Source organism: Bombina bombina, chromosome 1 (genome assembly GCF_027579735.1).
Source record: "Bombina bombina isolate aBomBom1 chromosome 1, aBomBom1.pri, whole genome shotgun sequence".
In the NCBI taxonomy this organism is placed as follows: Eukaryota; Metazoa; Chordata; class Amphibia; order Anura; family Bombinatoridae; genus Bombina; species Bombina bombina.
The window spans coordinates 92,053,498-92,075,902 of NC_069499.1; the positions used below are offsets into that span (position 1 = coordinate 92,053,498).

Sequence of the window (22,405 nt, forward strand, 5' to 3'; positions counted from 1 at the left end):
AGAGGGTATTGCATAGAATATGAGTTAAAGGAACATAAAAATTATATTTTTGGAGTTTGCAGTTAAAATAGGGTATTTTAATATGTATTTTTGTTTGTTTCTTAAAATATTGTTGTTCCTGTGTTGAAAAATAAACTTTCTCTGTTCCTATGCCCATGGGTGTGTATATGCACATCCTGCCGTAACTTGTTTTTCATGAAAACACCCCCCAAACATTTTAACATTTAATTATCACTCTTGATTTTTGACATTTTTTTTTACTTTTCAACCCAAAATTTCTCATTCCTTATTTTCAGATTTGGAGAGGTAGCGCACATTTTATTTACTGTTGTGCAAGCTGTGGCAATTGCAATTGGCATTAAAAAGTAGGGTATAATATTTTTATGTTCTTGCTGTGATTTATTATTGTAGTTTATTGCAACTATATCCTGCTATGCAGATGTTGAAGGGTTAATAATGTAACCCTTGCTTGTGTAATTCGGTGCAAAATTTCGTATGTGTCCTTATTTACAGATTTGGAGAGGTGATGCACATTTTATGCAAGCTGTGGCAATTGCAATTTGCAGTGAAAAGTAAGTAATTTATCTTTTAACTTAACTGTTTAATTTTAACATTATTAACATTTGATTTAAGCATCCTTTTTCTTCTTCGTATTAATCCAGTGGTGTAGCATGGGGGGGCCACAGGGGCGGTTGCCCCGGGCACATAATTCTGAGGGGCGCAAAATGCTCGGCTCCCAGCCTCCCCAGTCCCCACCATCTCAAGACAGTAGACAGTCACAGTCCCACTCCCAGCGGCGCTACAGAGAGGCACAGCCGTTTTGTCTCTCAAGTGAACTGTCTACTACTCTGAAGTCAAGACGTGTTGTGTAATGATTTAATTATCATAATTTATGAGTGTAATCCTATCCGACTATTACCTGCTGCTAGACTAGCATTTACGTCACTAGTTAGCACGGTCCACTCCCAGCGCGCATGTCAGTAGGGAGTAAGAAGCTGAATTCAGAGCAGCAGAGCCAGAGTCAGACAGACTAGCACGCCGCACCCGCAAAGGTAAGTAGTGTCAACCAAAATTACCGAACTCATCACCGGGTCCGTATCAGCACCAGACCACCAGTGCCACTGCCAGCCAGAATTAAAATTAAATTGTTATAGCCCCTGTTGCTATTTTTGTCTGGGCCCTGGGAAATGGGGATTGGAAATACCAACACACGCAATATGCAGCTTAGCCTCTACCATTACCCAGGTGACGTCCCAGGGCCAGCCAACCAAGTTCTGAAGGACCCAGAGTCACTCTGAGACAGCCAGCCAAGTCCCAACTTCCAAAGGACCCAGAGTCTGAGCCAGCCAGCATGCCAGAGTGTGAGAGTGATCTATGCTGATTTAAAGTGAAAGCCGGTTATTTTATTTCAAATTAATTTTTAACCTGGGTAAAATAAAACATACAAGATGTAGATAAGTGAAAGACGGTTATTTTATTTCAAATACATTTTTAACCTAGGTAAAAACATACAAGATGTAGATGATCTACATCTTGTATGTTTTACCCAGGTTAATAACGAATTTGAAATAAAATAACCGGCTTTCACTTTAAAGCAGCATAGATCACTCTCACACTCTGGCATGCTGGCTCAGATGTATTTTAAAAATGAAATCCCATTTTTAAGTATTGAACCAAAAAAATGTAATTGTTAAGTTCTATAATGTACTTACTTAATGTATATAAAAAAATTAATGGCTGCCTGCAACCATATTGAGTCCTAATTTTAAAGGGTGAATGCAGAGTTTACAATTCTATACATAGTATATATTTTTGTTGTTAAAAGTAAAGCTTTGTTTGTTTTAAAACAAACCTGTCTCCTAAGTTGTTGAGCTGGCTCCTAGATTCAAAGCAAATTTACCAATCCCTACTGTACTGGTGGAAGAGACTCAGTCAGTGCTAATGGGTTAGGGGGGTGCAATTCTTGCCTTGCCCTGGGTGCTGACAAGCCACGTTACGCCACTGTATTAATCCATCACATATCTTGGAGGTAATGTAAAATTGAATTATGTTACAGGCCTTAACTCTCACATTTTTTGAGTGTATGCCTATTTTTAATAACTGCTGTTGAATTGGCTATTTATTTCATTCTCTGAGCCTGTCTGGTGATCATTTTTTCTACATTAAACATTTGTGTTCTAGATTTTTACTAGGTAAGATGGGAGGGTTTTTATAGAGTTATGGGAATTTTTGCATCCTCCTAGAGCCTTGGCTGTCTGGTATCAGTGACACTGCGTTTTTCGCTTGTTAGGTTAGCGTAATAGTGAAAACCGTTTATTTTCAACTCGTTATTTGAGCGCAACCCGACAAGCTCAAAAAGCTTACTTCTGGCGCAATAAACACTTGAGCAGAAGCTTTAATTTGCACTTCACTTGTAATCTGGCCCGAAATGTTTAATTTTCCTCACCTAAACTGTGCAAGTGTGTGTATGTATATATTTATATATATATATATATATATATATATATATATATATATATATATACACACAGAGAGCACTCACTGGGTCGTGAATTAAACTTATTTATTCCAGTAGTGACGTTTTGGGGTTACCCCCGTCCTCAGACAATATTTACAGTGCAACAGTAACTTACCCCTTATATTTGAACCCAAACTCTCACTCGTGTAGCTGTTGATGGCATTCCGGAAGTCCAGCAAGTGTGTGGTGTGCACCTACGTCAATAGTTGCTATGGCAATCGGACGCCGCACAGCGATTCTGTGCTCAAAATTTAAAACAAAGTTAAAACCAACATAAACCGCTAGCATATAGGCAACAAATAGGAGACATATACAGGATATTCCACATATTATGCATAATAAACCCCTATTGAATACAGGCATCCTGGTGTATAAGTCTATTAAAGGTTTTAATTGTCGGGTTACTGCTTATTGGATCAAATGTACTCTTCCCTTTAGGAGTCCTTTTTGGTTGTTCCACATAATCCTTAAAGTGTTCTTTCAATCTCAAGTTTCTCGTGAACTTTCTGGACTTAAGAATCTTCAAAAGGGATGGACATCTATGTACAACACTCTTCAGCAAGGAGACTGATCGTAATTCCCTCCTACATGCCCATAGCTGTCATCCACCTGCTTTGAAAAGAGTGCTCCCGACATCACAATTCAAAAGAACAGCCAGAAATAACACTGATGCTGAATTGAGGGAACAACAGCTACAAGAAATGGAACAAAAATGTATCCATAGGGGATATGGCAAAGATAACCTCAGGATAAGAAAGTTGGATATTTTCAACATGGAACAAGAAGAGCTACTACATGCCAGGGTTAAATAACAGGATCACAGATTGACTTTTCTGACCACTTTTGATATTGATAAACCAATATTTGCAGAGAGTTTGCGAAAGAACTGGTCTATCATCTCAACTGATAAGGAACTTCCCTTCTATGGAACTGGACCACCCAGAATTGGATATCGACGGGCAAGATCGCTGAGGGACCAACTTATTAAGACATACCCAAGAGAGTGCTATATGAAAGAGACATGGCTCCATGCCAAACCCGGATGCTTACAACTGGAAGTGAATTTAACCATCCATATAAGAACAGGAATTTTACAATCAAGCATAGAGTGACATGCACGACCAACTACATAGTGTATCTCTTACACTGTGTATGCGGTTTATTTTATGTCGGAAAGACAGTAGACGATCTGCGCACCAGAATGGAGAACCACAGATCAGCAATAAGAATGGCTATAGACTGAGGAACCTCTGACCAGCCGGTAGCCAGGCATTTTTGCCTTGGCAAAACACAAGGTATTTGACTTGAAATATATCATTATTGATCATGTTCCCCCTCTGACTAGAGAAGGGGGACAGAGCTAAAAAATTACTTCAGCGTGAATCCAGATGTATCTATGACCTGGGGACTATGGCCCCCCAGGGCTTGAACGTTCACCTGGACTGGCACTGTTATCTGTGATATACATTTATATACTATACTTGCTAGTCAGGATTACTTAGATATTTTTGTTTTCATTTTCTGCCTTCATGTAATTATGCTTCTATTTCTATAATCATGCATAGTCACCTGGTTATAACTTTGCAGTATTTACCTGGCCCATTGTTTAACTGAGTAGATGCTAGCCCTATAGCCGGTAACTGCCAAATGGATATTACTCAGATAACATACTTGACATTCCTATACTGATCCTATTCGGCACCATAGTTAGATTTTAATGTATCCCCCAGGTTGCTGTAACATTAGTATATATTTGCCTCTTTATACTGTATGACCAATACCAGTATTTACATAGATGCCTGTATTCAATAGGGGTTTATTATGCATAATATGTGGAATATCCTGTATATGTCTCCTATTTGTTGCCTATATGCTAGCGGTTTATGTTGGTTTTAACTTTGTTTTAAGTGCGGCGTCCGGTTGCCATAGCAACTATTGACGTAGGTGCACACCACGCGCTTGCTGGACTTCCGGAACGCTGTCAACAGCTACACGAGTGGGAGTTTGGGTTCAAATATAAGGGGTAAGTTACTGTTGCACTGTAAATATTGTCTGAGGATGGGGGTAACCCCGAAACGTCACTACTGGGATAAATAAGATTAATTAAAGACCCGGTGAGTGCTTTCTGTTTTTGGATACATATGGATACTTTGAATTGCACCCCGGGCAAGTCATAAGGACTGTGTAAACTGTGAGTGCGATACTATTTCGGATATATATATATATATATATATATATAAATATATATATAATGTATGTATGTATATGTGTATATATATATATATATATATATATATATATATTATGTATAATTAAGCAATTTCCATTATATTCTCAAAGTGTCTCTTGTCACTTTAACAGGGGACACACTTATTTCTGAATATACTGTACTTCATATCTAACTCATTTAATTAATGTTTTTTTTTTTTTTTTTCCATTACAGAAACTTGTCGAAAGGTCTTTTAAAGATATCAGCGACCATAAAATGAAAAAATCATTGGAGATTGGCTTAACCAAGCCCACACAATAGTTGGGTGGGTAGTATTGTTTAATTCACCTGAGTCATGTATTCTCAAATTATTTTATTTCTGTTTATACAACAGGTTTATATGGATATTATACAGCAGAAGAGTGTTTTTTTTCACTTCCCGAATGCTCCTTGTGCTGTGTGATATGTTTGTCTTTTTACATAAAAACGTATTGTTTGATTTGTAGATGCTTTTTGCTACAGCACTGGAGAGCATAAAGAGAGCAGCCATGTTGGCGTTACAGTATCTCTGTGCTTGGATAGAGCTGACCTTTTGACAACAATGTTCCATCTAAACAGGGGTGCTTCTTTGTGACATAATTGATCCTGGCTGATGGTTAGATTCTATGGCATTATCAAGTAATGTCAATTCAAATTTTAATGAATAAGAAATCCTGTGAAAAAAGAATCATCCCTGTCATAAGAACAATAAGTGGTACCACCCATATTTAAGCTACAACATGACTGCTCCATTTGGTATTTTCAGTTCTTCAGTAACATGCAACTAATGGTTAAACAATTAAGGCTAGATTACAAGAGCACTAAATTAGTGCTCCACTTGGTAATACCAGCGCACGATATTTTCGTGCGCTGGTATTACAAGTTAATCGAACACGTTCCCATTATCAGCCAATCAGAATTAAGGTAGAAAAAATCCTATTGGCTGAAGCAATCAGCCAATAGGATTGAACTTGAATCCTATTGGGTGATCCTATTAACCAATAGGATTGAGCTGGCATTCTATTGGCTGTTCAAATCAGAAAATAGAATGCCAGCTCAATCCTATTGGCTGATTACATCAGCCAATAGGATTTTTTCTACCTTAATTACGATTGGCTGATAGGATTCTATCAGCCAATTGGAATTCAAGGGATGCCATCTTGGATGACGTAATTTAAAGGAACCTTCATTCTTCGTAAGGACTTCGTTTGAAGAGGATGCTCCGCGTCAGCTGGATTGAAGATGGACACGCTCCGCTACGGAAGAATGAAGATAGAAAATGCCGCCTGGATGAAGATTTCTACCATCTGGATGACCTCTTCTGCCCCGATCGGATAAAGACTTCGGACCCTCTGGAGGACCACTTGTGCCCGGCTGGGTGAAGACGGCTCAAGGTAGGGTGATCTTCAGGGGGTTAGTGTTAGGTTTTTTTAAGGGGGGATTGGGTGGGTTTTAGAGTAGGGGTGTGTGGGTGGTGGGTTGTAATGTTGGGGGGGGATTGTATTTTTTTATTACAGGTAAAAGAGCTGATTACTTTGGGGCAATGACCCGCAAAAGGCCCTTTTAAGGGCTATTTGTAATTTAGTATAGGGTAGGGAATTTTTTTATTTTGGGGGGCTTTTTATTTTATTAGGGGGATTAGATTAGGTGTAATTAGTTTAAAATTCTTGTAATTCTTTTTTTATTTTCTGTAATTTAGTGGTTTTTTTTCGTAATTTAGTTTATTTAATTTAATTGTAATTAATTGTAGTTAGTTTAGGTAATTAGTTTAATGATAGTGTAGTGTTAGGTGTAATTGTAATTTAGGTTAGCATTTATTTTACAGGTACTTTTGTCTTTATTTTATCTAGGTAGTTATTAAATAGTTCATAACTAATAACTATTGTACCTAGTTAAAATAAATACTAAGTTGCCTGTAAAATAAATATAAACCCTAAGCTAGCTACAATGTAACTATTAGTTATATTGTAGCTAGCTTAGGGTTTATTTTATTGGTATTTAGTTTTAAATAGGAATAATTTTTTTAATTGTAGTAAATTTATTTAGTTTAATTTAAATTATGTTTAAGCTAGGGGGGTTAGACTTAGGGTTAGACTTAGGTTTAGGGCTTAATAAATTTATTATAGTAGCGGTGACATTGGGGTCGGCAGATTAGGGGTTAATAAATGTAGATAGGTGTCGGCGATGTTAGGGACGGCAGATTAGGGGTTCATAGGTACAATGTAGGTGGCGGCGATGTCCGGTCGGCAGATAATGGGTTAAAATTTTTTATTTTAGTGTTTGCGATGTGGGGAGGCCTCGGTTTAGGGGTTAATAGGTAGTTTATGGGTGTTAGTGTACTTTTTAGCACTTTAGTTAAGAGCCTTAATGTTACGGCGTTAGCCCATAAAACTCTTAACTACTGACTTTTAATGCGGTAGGAGTCTTGGAGGTAGAAACTGTACCGCTCACTTCTTCCAAGACTCATAATACCAGCGTTATGCAAGTCCCATTAAAAATATAGGATACGCAATTGACTTAAGGGGATTAGCGGTAGCCTCGAGTCGCGGAAGAAAAGTGAGTGGTACACCTGTACCTGCCTGACTCGTAATACCAGCGGGCATTAAAAAGCAGCATTGGGACCTCCTAGAAGTAAATTGGAAAGTTGTTTAAAATTGCATGCTGTATCTGTATCATGAAGTTTAATTTTGACTTGAGTGTCCCTTTAACTCTCTCAATTCCTGCGAGGTATTGAGTGTGGCCTCCCCTTTAGGGATTTTATGATCCCCCTTGTGGAGAGATATGATTAATACATTGCTGTATAAGGAAATATTTGCTATCTTTCCAGGCGAAATATTAAAAGTATTACCATCAGAGCATGTAGTGATAGTAATGTATACAGCGCCTTTACTTAGGCAAGAGGCTAGATACCAATAGGGAAATCAGATGTTAATCTGAATAGATTAAAACAGTTTATTACAACAGAGTTTTAAAAAATTATTACAACCGAGGATAAAAATTAATACTGATATTTACACATACAAAAATATAGTATCACATTCATAGAAATGGAGATATACAATGGACTCTTGATTGACTAGCTGGAGGTCAGAATAACAGCATTTTAACCTCAGAAACAGAATTCAGCAAATGACAGATCAATCAGATAATGGGTAAAAATGCAGTGTAGGGCTTAGTATAAGCCTGGAGCAGTCTAAGGGTTAAGGCTGTAGGAGAGTGGGTTAGAAGAGAGAGGGAAGGTGCTGGGTGCAACATTGTTGCAAGTTAGGGTAGGCCACTCCTTACCAGTAGATAAGCCGAGTTCCCCCCTTGCAACTTCCTCTTCTTCTCCGGATCCTGGCTGAAGCAGTTTTTCTTAGCAGTTCTGTCATCATCAGTGCAGCTATGCATCGTTCCAGGCGCTCTACTCTGCCTCCTAGACGTTACCAGTCGGAGCAGGAACCTCCTGGACCTGCAAAAGAAAAAATAAAGATAAGTGTTCCATCTGTTACTGAGGATGATTTAGATATCATTCCCCCAACTCAATATACTACTGTTGTGTCAGCCCAGGTTCATAATGTGGAAGAGCAGGGACCTATTGATATTGAGTTAGCTCAGGAATCCCCCAGACCGCAAGCATTGCAGACCCAGCAGGTTAATTTACCCCTTGATAGTGTACAGGCCTCATTTCTTAGTGCAGTACCCCCTGTTGCTATGTCAGCAGTTTCTGACCTGTTAAAAAACATAATATCCGCAATGGCTGCATCCTCCCCAGGGCCCAGCGTGACACCAGTTGTTCTCCCTCCTGATCCTTCTAGTCAGGATCAGGATCCTGCTTTATCTACCCCCAGCAGGCATCGCCCTTTCACACCTCTCATTGAGGCACCACACGTGGCAACACGCGGTCCCTAGCCCGGCCGGAACATGGCCTCTGTAACTGCCCCTCAACCCGCAACACCCGGTCCACTTGCCCACAGGCGCACCATACCCGAGGCCCATACTACCCCAGGGCCTATGCTGGACTCCCCAGGGCCTAGCGATCTCCTTCGCCAGCCGCGTGGTCTGGGGCTGACTTCCGGTGTCAACGCCATGTTAGTGACGTCACCGGAAGAGGCCATCGGCACTTCCGGCTTGGCAGACTCCGGCACGGTCGCAAGGACATCGGCTCCCGGGGCAACGCCACTTGCAGGTGAGCACCGAGAGCCGTCCTTGGCCGTTGGCGGGTTATCAGTGGGGGGTCGGAGGGGCCTTAGCAGCGCAAGCAAACAGCGCAAGCGACCAGCACATTTGAACGTTAATCCTCAGGGGCATCAAAGGGGTCGCTCCATCATAAGAGGTAGTACCAGGCAGATAGCCAGTAATAGGGGTAGGGGGGCACGCAGTGTTAACCCTCCCAGGGCAATGAGGCCATTACAGTTTTTACAAATGGGAGATAACGCAAATGCCGTTCAGCAGGCCGCTCCCGATATTGTTAACCCACACAGGGCTGATAGTGGTTTAGTTCAAGCGGCCGCTCAGCCGCAGGATATTGTCATTAATACACAAATGTCTGATAATAGTCTGCATGTGACTCAGGGCAATGATCGCAGTATGCATGTGAATCAGAGCATTGAGTATCATTTACCGTCTCATCATTTACCATCCCCCATTGGTGTGAATGCCGTTTTGCATGGTGTGAATGTACAAGCAGCAACTCAGGGACATAATACACCCCTGGTTGGCATGCATAATGCAAGTGTGCAATCTTTAGGCCAGGTACAACATCCCATTATGACAGGCATACATGGAGTACAAGCCCTTGCTCAGGGTCTCCACTCCCCCATTGCAGCCACGCAGGGCGCTCATGCACATTCATTAAGCCATGCACAATCAATAAGCCAGGCTAGCCATAACCCTATTGTAGACCAGCAGGGTGTGAATGCACAGACATCTGCGAATGGACAGTCAGCGAGTCAGGGATTTCATACACCTATGGTGATGTCTGCAAATAATACTCAGGTTGCAAACACGCTTCATATAGCTCATCCACCCCTTGCTACTGATAATCCAGACACATCCATTGGGCAAAGTGCTCGCAAAATTCTATCTCTTTTGCAGGGAGCAATTGGATCACAAAGTGCAGCAAAAACACGGACCACCACTGCCACAGTCATGAGTGGGGCAGATGCAGGAGTAGCAGCCAGCATTACAGCAGGAGCAGCAGCCACCACTTCCACTGCACAGCAAGGGTCTTCAGGAGTCGCCCTCCAAAACCAGCAAGCAGGCCAGCCCGTTACCAGCATGGGTCAGGGACCTCCTGCCATTAGTCACGGTGAGAATGCTTTATTTACACACAATGACCATTCTTCCTCTGACTCATCCTCCTCTGACTCAGGGTCTGAGACTGACTCTTCCTTGGGTTTACAGGGGTCAGGTCAGAAGAAAATGTTTAGAATGATTAAGAAAATTTTAAAGAGGGGGGTCGTGCCAGATAATAAGCAGGACAGCGCTAGTAACACCGCCCCGCAAAATCCATCTACCTCTACAGAGGTGCCAGCTGAACCTCTCCCTACCAGGGCCATCTCTGAAAGGCGAGCAGCCCTTTATGGGGACGCAAGCCCAGGAAAAATATACTCCTTGCATAGACACCTACGCAAAAAGGTGGTCAGTAGGATTCACCGTGGAAAATATGTTAATATATTTGACCTTTCGGTGGAGGCATATAGGCAGAGAGAGAGGAGCGCTGAGGGAACAGGGCCTAAAAAATTTAAACGCCCAGACACTTTTGATGAGTGGCTCCAGTGCTTCCGAGTTTTTTCCTCCTGTTATATAGAAAAGTACCCCTCCCAGAGTTTGCCTATCCTAAAATACACGGACACTATTCACTGGATTCAGCGTAATCACAGTGAAGGTGTGTGGAGGGAATATGATGCTGAGTTCAGGAGGAAAATGGCAGGAAATCCTTCCCTGACTTTTGACTCTACTGACAACCAGTTGTGGCAGCGGATGGACCCAAAAGGGGGCGCACCCGCTGCTGTAACTTCAACTCAGCAATCAGCGCAGCAGTCCTTTCGCAACACTAGAAGCAGGAAACGGGGTGGCACTTGCTGGCCCTTCCAGGATAAAAAATGTGACAAGGGTAGCGCCTGCACCTTCAGACACGTCTGCAGGTACTGCTCCGGTCCACACCCTGGCAGTGACTGCATCAAACGAAGGGACCATACCAATAAGCCCCCTTCAGCAAGCTTGGGCCAGAAAGGCGGAAACGCCAGTTAAGGTACATGCGATGGCTCCCTGGTTGTGGGCTTACCCAGACCAGGCTGCGGCACGTATGTTATGGGAGGGTTTTTCATTTGGTTTTCATATCCCCACAGTTAGGCAAATCAGGGGTAAGAAATTTAATAGGAACCTTATTTCAGCATACCAACACCCCGAAGTAGTGAGGGATAAAATTAATAAAGAAGTGGCTTTAGGGCGAATGGCTGGCCCCTTTGCTGCCCCACCTTTACCTGATTTGGTCATTTCCCCGTTGGGGGTGGTTCCCAAGAAAGATCCGGGGAAGTTTCGCCTCATTCAGCACCTGTCGTACCCAAAGGGTAGCTCAGTCAATGATGCCATTGACCCCCAACTCAGCTCAGTGCGCTATCAATCCTTTGATAGCGCACTAGACCTGGTCAGGAGGGCGGGTCATGGTGCTCTATTGGCGAAACTAGACATTGAGTCGGCATTTAGGCTTCTTCCACTCCACCCTTCAGTTTTCCATCTAATGGGTTGTAAGTTTGCAGGTGTGTACTACGTGGATCGCTGCCTGCCCATGGGCTGCTCTTTGTCATGCGCTTTGTTTGAAGCGTTCAGCAGTTTCCTTCATTGGGTCGTAGCTTCAGAAGTGGGCAGCGATCCCGTAGCACACTACCTGGACGATTTTCTCATTGTGGGGAGAGCAGGCTCCGATGATTGTTTATCCACAATGAACATCATGCGCAGCGTCATGAGGCATTTTGGGGTGCCCCTGGCAGAGGACAAAACGCAAGGCCCCGCGTCCTGTTTAGTTTTCCTGGGAATCGAAATCGATACCCAGGCTAGGCTCTGTAGGTTGCCACCTGATAAAGTTCAGAGCATGCTTGAGGCGGTCAGAGCGGCAGTCTCTAATGCAGTTATTTCCCTGAAACAGTTACAATCTCTGTTAGGTTTGCTTAATTTCGCATGCAGAGTTATCCCCATGGGTCGGGTTTTTAACCGTAGATTGGAAAGACAGCTTAGTGGTAGGTCGAACCCGAAGTCAAAGATAACCCTAGGGAGCGAATTGCTAGCTGACCTAGTAGTCTGGGAACAATTTCTCACGCGGTTTAACGGGATTCGGGTCTGGCGTACCCCTCCCATGTCTAGCCAGTTACTGCACCTTTTCACTGACGCAGCTGGATCGCACGGTTACGGGGCCTATTTCCAGGGAGAGTGGAGCGCGGAGCCCTGGCCGGAGTCCTGGGCCCCAGCGGGCCTTACTCGCAACCTAACTCTCCTGGAGCTATTCCCCGTGGTCTTGGCGGTCGAGCTGTGGGGTGAGAAGTTGGCGAACGGGACTGTTGTGTTCTGGACAGACAACATCAGTGTGGTTTTTGCGATCAATAACTTGTCAGCCACCTCAGCAAAGGTCATTACCTTGCTGCGCCACCTGGTGTTGCGCTGTCTGGACCTTAACATCCAGTTCCAGGCCCGTCATGTCCCGGGCGTTAACAATGTTGTAGCTGACGCCCTGTCACGATTCGAATGGGTGACATTTCGCCAGTTAGCCCCCAAAGCTGCAGCCGTGGGTTTACGCTGTCCTGATTTCCTTTGGCAGCTCGTCCTTCCTGGATAGCCTTGCTTCCGTTGGTCCGCTCCTCCTTAGCACCATCCACTTGGCACGCCTATGCCCGCATGTGGTCTGAATGGGACAATTTCTGTGCGTCCAGGGGAGCTGATGCTGCTCAGGGGTCTAGGGACACCTTACATGATTGGCTGGTGAGTTTGCATGCCTCTGGGGTCCGTCAGGGGGCAATACAATCCAAATTGGCCGCCCTCTCATTTTTCTATAGGGCATTAGCCATTCCTGACCCAACCAATTCCTTTTTTATTAGACAGGTGATCAAGGGTTGGGGCAGATCGCAGCAGCGAAAAATAGACACGCGCGAAACCATCACCCGCGAGCGCCTGGAGCGATTGCTCCTGGCACTCGACGTGGTCTGTAGATCAGATTTTGAAGCTCTTCTCTTCAAAACTGTGTTTAATCTGGCCTTTGCCGCCGCTCTTAGAGTTAGTGAAGGAGTAGCACCCTCCAAGCAGGCGTCAGGGGCAGGTATACAACTGCAGCATATTAGAGCAGCCCCTGATTCCTTACTTCTTTTCCTTCCGCGATCAAAGACAGATCAGGAGGGAAAGGGAACCTGGATCCCCGTTCACCCTCAGGTGAACAGCGCATGCTGCCCGGTTAACTGCGTTAACCTTTACCTGGCTCAAAGGCCGCCTGGCCCGGGACAATTTCTGGTCCACGCAGACGGCAGATCCCTTTCCAAATTTCAGTTCGGTAGGGTCCTAAAATTGGCGGCAGTCCAGGCGAGGCTGGACGCTAGCAGACTGGCCCCGCACTCTTTTCGCATAGGGGCCGCGACTAACGCAGCGCAAGCAGGCTCCTCGAGCGAGGACATAAAACGTATTGGGCGTTGGCGGTCCAATTGTTTCAGAACCTATGTCCGTCCAATTGTTTAATGTTTAGATGTTAATTCAGGATACTAAAATGTTTGTCTCCACAGGCACTACCCCCGGAGTGAAGCGAATCTGGATTGTGGGCCACTCCTTTGTCCACTGGGCCTCCCTACGCTGTGCGTCCCTCCCAATTGGCCAATCCCTAGGCTTCCCTCCCAACAAGGCATCCGTTAGGTGGTTGGGTGATAGGGGGATGTGCTGGCCCCAATTAGCAGGAACCATATCTGAGGCCCTGGTACGCTGGGGTAAGCCTCACATTCTTATTCTTCACCTAGGGGGTAACGATGTGGGGGCCATACCAGTTTTACAGTTGATCAAGGTTATGCAGGCAGACATTGGGTGGCTAAGAGTACGCATCCCGGGGGTCATGATAGGGTGGTCCCATATAATACCCCGTCTCCACTGGAGGCATATGTCGGCCCATACGGCGGCATACCGGGTTAGGAAGAAGATCAATGCGTCTTTAGCGAAAACCGTCACTGGGTCAGGTGGCTTCGTGGTACGGCACAAAGCCATTTCGGCTGATAGAACCGAGCTGTATAGAAGGGATAAAGTTCACCTTTCAGATGTAGGGCTGGATTTATTCATAGGGGACATTCAGAGAGCTCTGTTACCCCTCCTGTAAATCGGGTTGTGGGTTGGCGGCAAGGGTACCATTAAAATGCTTCCTTGTGGCGGGAGATCCTCGGTCCGGTTGCGCAGGAGAAGGTCGCTAGGGGTGAGTGATGACCAGACTTCCGGGGAGGAGGGTAGGCCCTCACGTGCACGTGACGGTAACCCTCCTTCCTCCCTTTTGAGGGATGGTCACGTGATCTCTGCAACCCCTCAGCGTCATCTCCTTAGGGCAGAGACCCCTCTGCTGCTGTTCCCGTTGGGCCGGTGATCTCCTTGCTGTGCTGGGTTAGCTGATCTCTATGCCGCCATATATTTTCAGTTCTATCAGTTCTATCTAGTTTGTTAGGTTAATAAAATTTTATGGCCTGTGACGGTCACAAAATTTTCCCATAAAAAGTTTGTCTGTCGTTATTTCGCACTACATTCTCATGTACATAGTTATTTAATTAAGTTATGTTAAATCCTCTCCTCTGTGAAGAAGGATCCGGTAAGCATTTAATCCCTTAACATTTAACAACAACCAGTGATATCAGCAGTGTTTAGACACTAAGATATATTCTACACATCATTTCAAACAGGCAGATAATCAAATACACATACAGAACATCCAAATAATCAATGTGGTGTAGACCAAGAGATCTATTGGGATCCAAAACTGAGAGGATGATTCAAATGTCTGTGTAAAATCCAATACAGTGAAAATCAATAAACAAGAAAGTAGTCTCAAAAAAACTTTAAAGTCTGTACAATAGTGCAATAAATAATAAAATATCCAACTGGACCAGTGATACAAAAATATGTGTGTTGATTTGCTGTGCACAACAAAAGGAAAAAGGAAAAAAGTTAGAAAAAATATGTGAAAAAAATATATATATGGAAAAAAATGTGGAAAAAAGGAAGTTGAATGTGAAGATGGGGGGTGAGTCCTCCAGCAGGGTCCTAGGTTGATCCGGCTCCTTGATAATACATATGTTGTTAGAAAAAAATATAGTCAAACAATAGAAATATATATATATATATATATATATATATATATATATATATATATATGTGTGTATATATATATACAGGGAGGGCAGAATTATTAGGCAAATGAGTATTTTGACCACATCATCCTCTTTATGCATGTTGTCTTACTCCAAGCTGTATAGGCTCGAAAGCCTACTACCAATTAAGCATATTAGGTGATGTGCATCTCTGTAATGAGAAGGGGTGTGGTCTAATGACATCAACACACTATATCAGGTGTGCATAATTATTAGGCAACTTCCTTTCCTTTGGCAAAATGGGTCAAAAGAAGGACTTGACAGGCTCAGAAAAGTCAAAAATAGTGAGATATCTTGCAGAGGGATGCAGCACTCTTAAAATTGCAAAGCTTCTGAAGCGTGATCATCGAACAATCAAGCGTTTAATTCAAAATAGTCAACAGGGTCACAAGAAGCGTGTGGAAAAACCAAGGCGCAAAATAACTGCCCATGAACTGAGAAAAGTCAAGCGTGCAGCTGCCAAGATGCCACTTGCCACCAGTTTGGCCATATTTCAGAGCTGCAACATCACTGGAGTGCCCAAAAGCACAAGGTGTGCAATACTCAGAGACATGGCCAAGGTAAGAAAGGCTGAAAGACGACCACCACTGAACAAGACACACAAGCTGAAACGTCAAGACTGGGCCAAGAAATATCTCAAGACTGATTTTTCTAAGGTTTTATGGACTGATGAAATGAGAGTGAGTCTTGATGGGCCAGATGGATGGGCCCGTGGCTGGATTGGTAAAGGGCAGAGAGCTCCAGTCCGACTCAGACGCCAGCAAGGTGGAGGTGGAGTACTGGTTTGGGCTGGTTTCATCAAATATGAGCTTGTGGGGCCTTTTCGGGTTGAGGATGGAGTCAAGCTCAACTCCCAGTCCTACTGCCAGTTTCTGGAAGACACCTTCTTCAAGCAGTGGTACAGGAAGAAGTCTGCATCCTTCAAGAAAAACATGATTTTCATGCAGGACAATGCTCCATCACACGCGTCCAAGTACTCCACAGCGTGGCTGGCAAGAAAGGGTATAAAAGAAGAAAATCTAATGACATGGCCTCCTTGTTCACCTGATCTGAACCCCATTGAGAACCTGTGGTCCATCATCAAATGTGAGATTTACAAGGAGGGAAAACAGTACACCTCTCTGAACAGTGTCTGGGAGGCTGTGGTTGCTGCTGCACGCAATGTTGAGTGTGAACAGATCAAAACACTGACAGAATCCATGGATGGCAGGCTTTTGAGTGTCCTTGCAAAGAAAGGTGGCTATATTGGTCACTGATTTGTTTTTGTTTTGTTTTTGAATGTCAGAAATGTATATTTGTGAATGTTGAGATGTTATATTGGTTTCACTGGTAAAAATAAATAATTGAAATGGGTATATATTTGTTTTTTGTTAAGTTGCCTAATAATTATGCACAGTAATAGTCACCTGCACACACAGATATCCCCCTAAAATAGCTATAACTAAAAACAAACTAAAAACTACTTCCAAAACTATTCAGCTTTGATATTAATGAGTTTTTTTGGTTCATTGAGAACATGGTTTTTGTTCAATAATAAAATTAATCCTCAAAAATACAACTTGCCTAATAATTCTGCACTCCCTGTATATAGAAGAATATAAAAAATGTTAAAAAATGTAGTAAGTCACAGATGCTAAAACCAATATGTTAAAAAGTCCAACTTGTAAAAAATCCAATATAGTAAAAAATCCAATATAGTAAAAAATCCAATATAGTAAAAAACCTAGAAGAAAACAGATACACAAAACATAGTGTAGATGTATAAGAAAGGTCTATTCTTATTGAAATTATGCTCACCAGTGTCGACGCGTTTCGGCCTGCACAGAGCCTTTTTTCAAGACAGTACTGATACTAGGGATACCTGGCCTTATATAGGACAAGGTCAAATGTGTTTGGGCGCCAAAATTGCTCTTTGTTCCGCCCATTTCCTGTTACTAGTGCATTGTGGGTCTTTTTTATTTTAGATTATTTTAAATCATTTTGAATCATTTACTACGTGTTCCTAAATATTTCTTCATTACACAAATGTCCTAGTCATAGTGTAGTGTTGTCTAAAATCAAAATAATGGCATTCGAATTTCTATTTATATAATCCATTTGACCATGGTATGATAGTCAGCAGTTTCACTTCCGGTTTGGGAGAAACAGCTACTTCCGGTTTAATTGACTAGTAAACACACAGAGTACACTTCCTTTTAATAACATCAAATGGCAATATTCTCCTTTAGTAGTGCTATCATTAATCTTTCACATTTGTTTATTCAGATCACTTTCTAATATTAAATTTCCATAAGTTTACTTCAGTTCGCGAAACCGGAAGTCATTAGTGAGTTACAGTTCATACATCGCGAAACCGGAAGTGCATAATTAATCGCACTTCTGGCTACACCGATGTGGAACTTCTGTGATACCAATACATGTGTTTAATTAATTAATTGATTAATTATGCACTTCCGGTTTCGCGATGTATGAACTGTAACTCACTAATGACTTCCGGTTTCGCGAACTGAAGTAAACTTATGGAAATGTAATATTAGAAAGTGATCTGAATAAACAAATGTGAAAGATTAATGATGGCACTACTAAAGGAGAATATTGCCATTTGATGTTATTAAAAGGAAGTGTACTCTGAGTGTTTACTAGTCAATTAAACCGGAAGTAGCTGTTTCTCCCAAACCGGAAGTGAAACTGCTGACTATCACACCATGGTCAAATGGATTATATAAATAGAAATTTGAATGCCATTATTTTGATTTTAGACAACACTACACTATGACTAGGACATTTGTGTAATGAACAGGAAATGGGCGGAACAAAGAGCAATTTTGGCGCCCAAACACATTTGACCTTGTCCTATATAAGGCCAGGTATCCCTAGTATCAGTACTGTCTTGAAAAAGGCCTCTGTGCAGGCCGAAACGCGTCGACACTGGTGAGCATAATTTCAATAAGAATAGACCTTTCTTATACATCTACACTATGTTTTGTTTATCTGTTTTCTTCTAGGTTTTTTACTATATTGGATTTTTTACTATATTGGATTTTTTACAAGATGGACTTTTTAACATATTGGTTTTAGAATCTGTGACAAAGAGCAATTTTGGCGCCCAAACACATTTGACCTTGTCCTATATAAGGCCAGGTATCCCTAGTATCAGTACTGTCTTGAAAAAGGCCTCTGTGCAGGCCGAAACGCGTCGACACTGGTGAGCATAATTTCAATAAGAATAGACCTTTCTTATACATCTACACTATGTTTTGTTTATCTGTTTTCTTCTAGGTTTTTTACTATATTGGATTTTTTACTATATTGGATTTTTTACAAGTTGGACTTTTTAACATATTGGTTTTAGAATCTGTGACTTACTACATTTTTTAACATTTTTTATATTCTTCTATATATATATATATATACACACACATATATATATATATATATATATATATATATATATATATATATATATTTCTATTGTTTGACTATATTTTTTTCTAACAACATATGTATTATCAAGGAGCCAGATCAACCTAGGACCCTGCTGGAGGACTCACCCCCCATCTTCCCATTCAACTTCCTTTTTTCCACATTTTTTTCCATATATATATTTTTTTTCACATATTTTTTCTAACTTTTTTCCTTTTTCCTTTTGTTGTGCACAGCAAATCAACACACATATTTTTGTATCACTGGTCCAGTTGGATATTTTATTATTTATTGCACTATTGTACAGACTTTAAAGTTTTTTTGAGACTACTTTCTTGTTTATTGATTTTCACTGTATTGGATTTTACACAGACATTTGAATCATCCTCTCAGTTTTGGATCCCAATAGATCTCTTGGTCTACACCACATTGATTATTTGGATGTTCTGTATGTGTATTTGATTATCTGCCTGTTTGAAATGATGTGTAGAATATATCTTAGTGTCTAAACACTGCTGATATCACTGGTTGTTGTTAAATGTTTTTACCCATTATCTGATTGATCTGTCATTTGCTGAATTCTGTTTCTGAGGTTAAAATGCTGTTATTCTGACCTCCAGCTAGTCAATCAAGAGTCCATTGTATATCTCCATTTCTATGAATGTGATACTATCTTTTTGTATGTGTAAATATCAGTATTAATTTTTATCCTCGGTTGCAATAATTTTTTAAAACTCTGTTGTAATAAACTGTTTTAATCTATTCAGATTAACATCTGATTTCCCTATTGGTATCTAGCCTCTTGCCTAAGTAAAGGCACTGTATACATTACTATCACTACATGTTCCTTGTCTAGACCAGCTAGGAGGTCTTTCGTATATCAGCTTGAGGCCGTACCTTGGCGCTCGATCTAAATACACATTTTCTGTCTATTACCATCAGAGCCACTTAAAGGAGTCTGATCATCTATTTGTAGGATAGGGATTTCAGGTATAGAGTCATTCCTGAAATGAATCTCCACAGCATCTGGCTTCTCTTCCACCATGTGACAGCTATGTCGGGTGCGAGATATACCGGATCGCTCATAATTAATAGGCCTTTTTACTTGTGAGCAAATTACATTATTTATGCAATCAATTATGGTGCTTAATTGCTTCAGGAGATCACTACCAATAATTAAACGATCAGTTGGCAGATCCACTATAATGACAGGGTGTCTTATTACCCTGTTCCCCAGCCTTAGTTTTAAACATGCCGTACCGTAGACTTTTAGAGAGTCACCCCCAACACCTATTAGTGAACCATCAAATTCTTTTATTTTAGATTTGTGGGGTGTTAGCTAATTTAGCTGTGTGTAGTACCTGTGAGATAAAATAGTTGCCTGAGATCCAGTGTCAATCAATCCCATGATAGGGTTGGAGACTGAATCCTGGAGCTTGGCTAATACATAATATCTCCCTGCAGTTTCCACCATTTCACACATAAAATTGTCATGATTACACAATTGTGGGCTTCGCCACGTTTTACCTGTATTCGCCACGTTACCTGATGCAGAAGAATTAGGGCTGATTGAGTTCCTGTGTATTGCATCTGTGGAAATAAGGTTAAGGGAATACTGCAAAGGAAGATATTTGTTAGAGCTTTAAGGCTGAGGTTGCTTGTCATCACAGCTAAATCGTCCGTTTCCGGTCTGTAGGGAGAGAATATGATTAGTACCATTATTGACATTTATCATTTCATTTGGTATATCTCTCCCCTCTCTTTCAGGTAATACTGCAGTATTTATGACTGCCTGTGGCCCACTGCTGGCCACTGGCTGTACCCCTAAAAAAGGATTATTAGGGTGCTGAGCCATAAAAATTTGACTCATATTAGTAAATAGTGTACATAATTGACTAACTTGCGTACTGTGTTGGCCCACTTGAATGGACAAGCTATCTTTATCCATGGACCGATTTTTTTGATGTCCTAGAGTACTGATTCCTGGATCCTTGGGATCCCTCAGAATCATAGCTATTGTTCCTATTTTGACGTGGTTGTCTTTGGGTTTAAACTTGTTCAGCGTTAATATTTTGGGGAGCACTATTTACTTGGGGTGTCTGGTTACCCTGAGAGTATTTTCGCCACTTTTGGTATTAACTTTTAAGGGGATACCAATTATTTTGTGGGCTTTCATCCCTTTGGGAATAATTATTTACCTGGGTATGCCCCCCCATCTTGAGCATAATCTCTCTGCGCCTCAGCCCGTGTTGGGAGAGGGGCAGAGTTAAAACTTTGTGGGGATGGACTGTTTTCTCGGGCCACCTCCGCATAGGTTTTCTTTTTAGACTCCAAATTGAGGGGGCTAGGTGACACCCTAGTTTCTGCCACAATTTTGGGACTAGGTTTTGATTCCCTTTTAACCCCCTGTTCACCGGACTGCTGAATAGAGGATAACTTTGTACTCTCTTTGACCAGCCAGTCCAATGAGCATTTCTCATCAAAATCTCTAGCTAAATTAAGTTTTATGGGCGTGGGCAATGCTTCGAAAAATAAATTCACAAATTCTGAGCATTCAAATATGGGGTGATCTTCAGCCATACTGTACGCACTTTTAAGTATAGGGCTTTGATTCACACTACATTTTAAACCATATACAGCTATTTTTGCTGCAGTTTTAGTGCAATATTGCCCAAATTCTTTTCTGCATTCGTTTTCTCTCATTCCAGGAATGAATATTGATATCCTTTACTGAAACAAAGAATTTGTGATATTTACCTTCAAATACCTAGGGCAGAAAGTCAATTTTTGACTGCTCACTTGTAATATTCATTATGGATAAAGCATTTTCATAGGTCACTAAGTGGTCAATTATAGAATTTGTTCCCTTGTTGGAGAATTTAGGTACTGCACTACTTAAAAAAGTAATTATTTTAGGGGTGTCATATACCTTATTAGACGTATCTTGGGCTTTCCTACGAACCCTATTTTTGGGGCTGGAGTGCCACCTATCTGCCCTATATTTATTATGGGGAGACCTCCCTATGTACATTAGTACTACGTGGGCTATTTGGTTAGCTAGCTCCGCCCTCTGACTCCCTACTAGAGATGTCTTCCCCCTCCTCAGCAGAGTTATAGCAGTTCCCTGAATTTATAACATGAGGTGACTGTGTATTTGGGAAATGTATTTGGGGGTCCTTTGTTTAAATTCTTCCCTACATTTCTGCAGTTCATTCCTGATGTAATCCTTAAAGGGACAGTAAACACTAGAATTTTTGTTGTTTAAAAAGGTAGATAATCCCTTTATTACCCATTTCCCAATTTTGCATAACCAACACAGTTATAATAATATACTGTTTACCTCTGTGATTACCTTGTATCTATGCCTCTGCAAACTGCCCCCTTATTTCAGTTCTTTTGACAGACTTGCATTTTTAGCCAATCAGTGCTTGCTCCTAGGAGCTTCACGTGCCTGAGCTCAATGTTATCTATATGAAACACATGAGCGCCCTCTAGTGGTGAAAAACTGTCAAAATGCTTTCAGATTAGAGGCAGCCTTCAAGGTCTAAGAAATTAGCATATAAATCTCCTAGATTTAGCTTTCAACTAAGAATACCAAGAGAACAAAGCAGAATTGGTAATAAAAGTAAATTAGAAACTTGTTTAAAATTACATGCCCTATTTAAATCATGAAAGTTTGTTTTTTACTTGAATGTCCCTTTAAGGGAGTTAGAATTATCTGCATTATCCTCATTGCTAATAGAGGGGTTTTCATTATGATGATACAGCCATTTTAAACCACTTAACGATCTTTGAGGCTTTGTGCGAGTTCCTTCTGCAAATCTTCTATCTGAGCTACTAAATTCTGGCTATATTTTT

General features: G+C 41.5%; 1 long non-coding RNA gene across 1 annotated transcript; it reads left to right on the plus strand.

The window, feature by feature from the left end:
* Positions 1 to 532: 532 nt before the first annotated feature.
* On the plus strand, positions 533 to 9,861 carry LOC128644877 (uncharacterized). The gene is made up of 3 exons (XR_008400057.1): positions 533 to 572; positions 4,962 to 5,052; positions 9,843 to 9,861. It is a non-coding gene; the product is annotated as an uncharacterized LOC128644877 (long non-coding RNA).
* Positions 9,862 to 22,405: the final 12,544 nt, after the last annotated feature.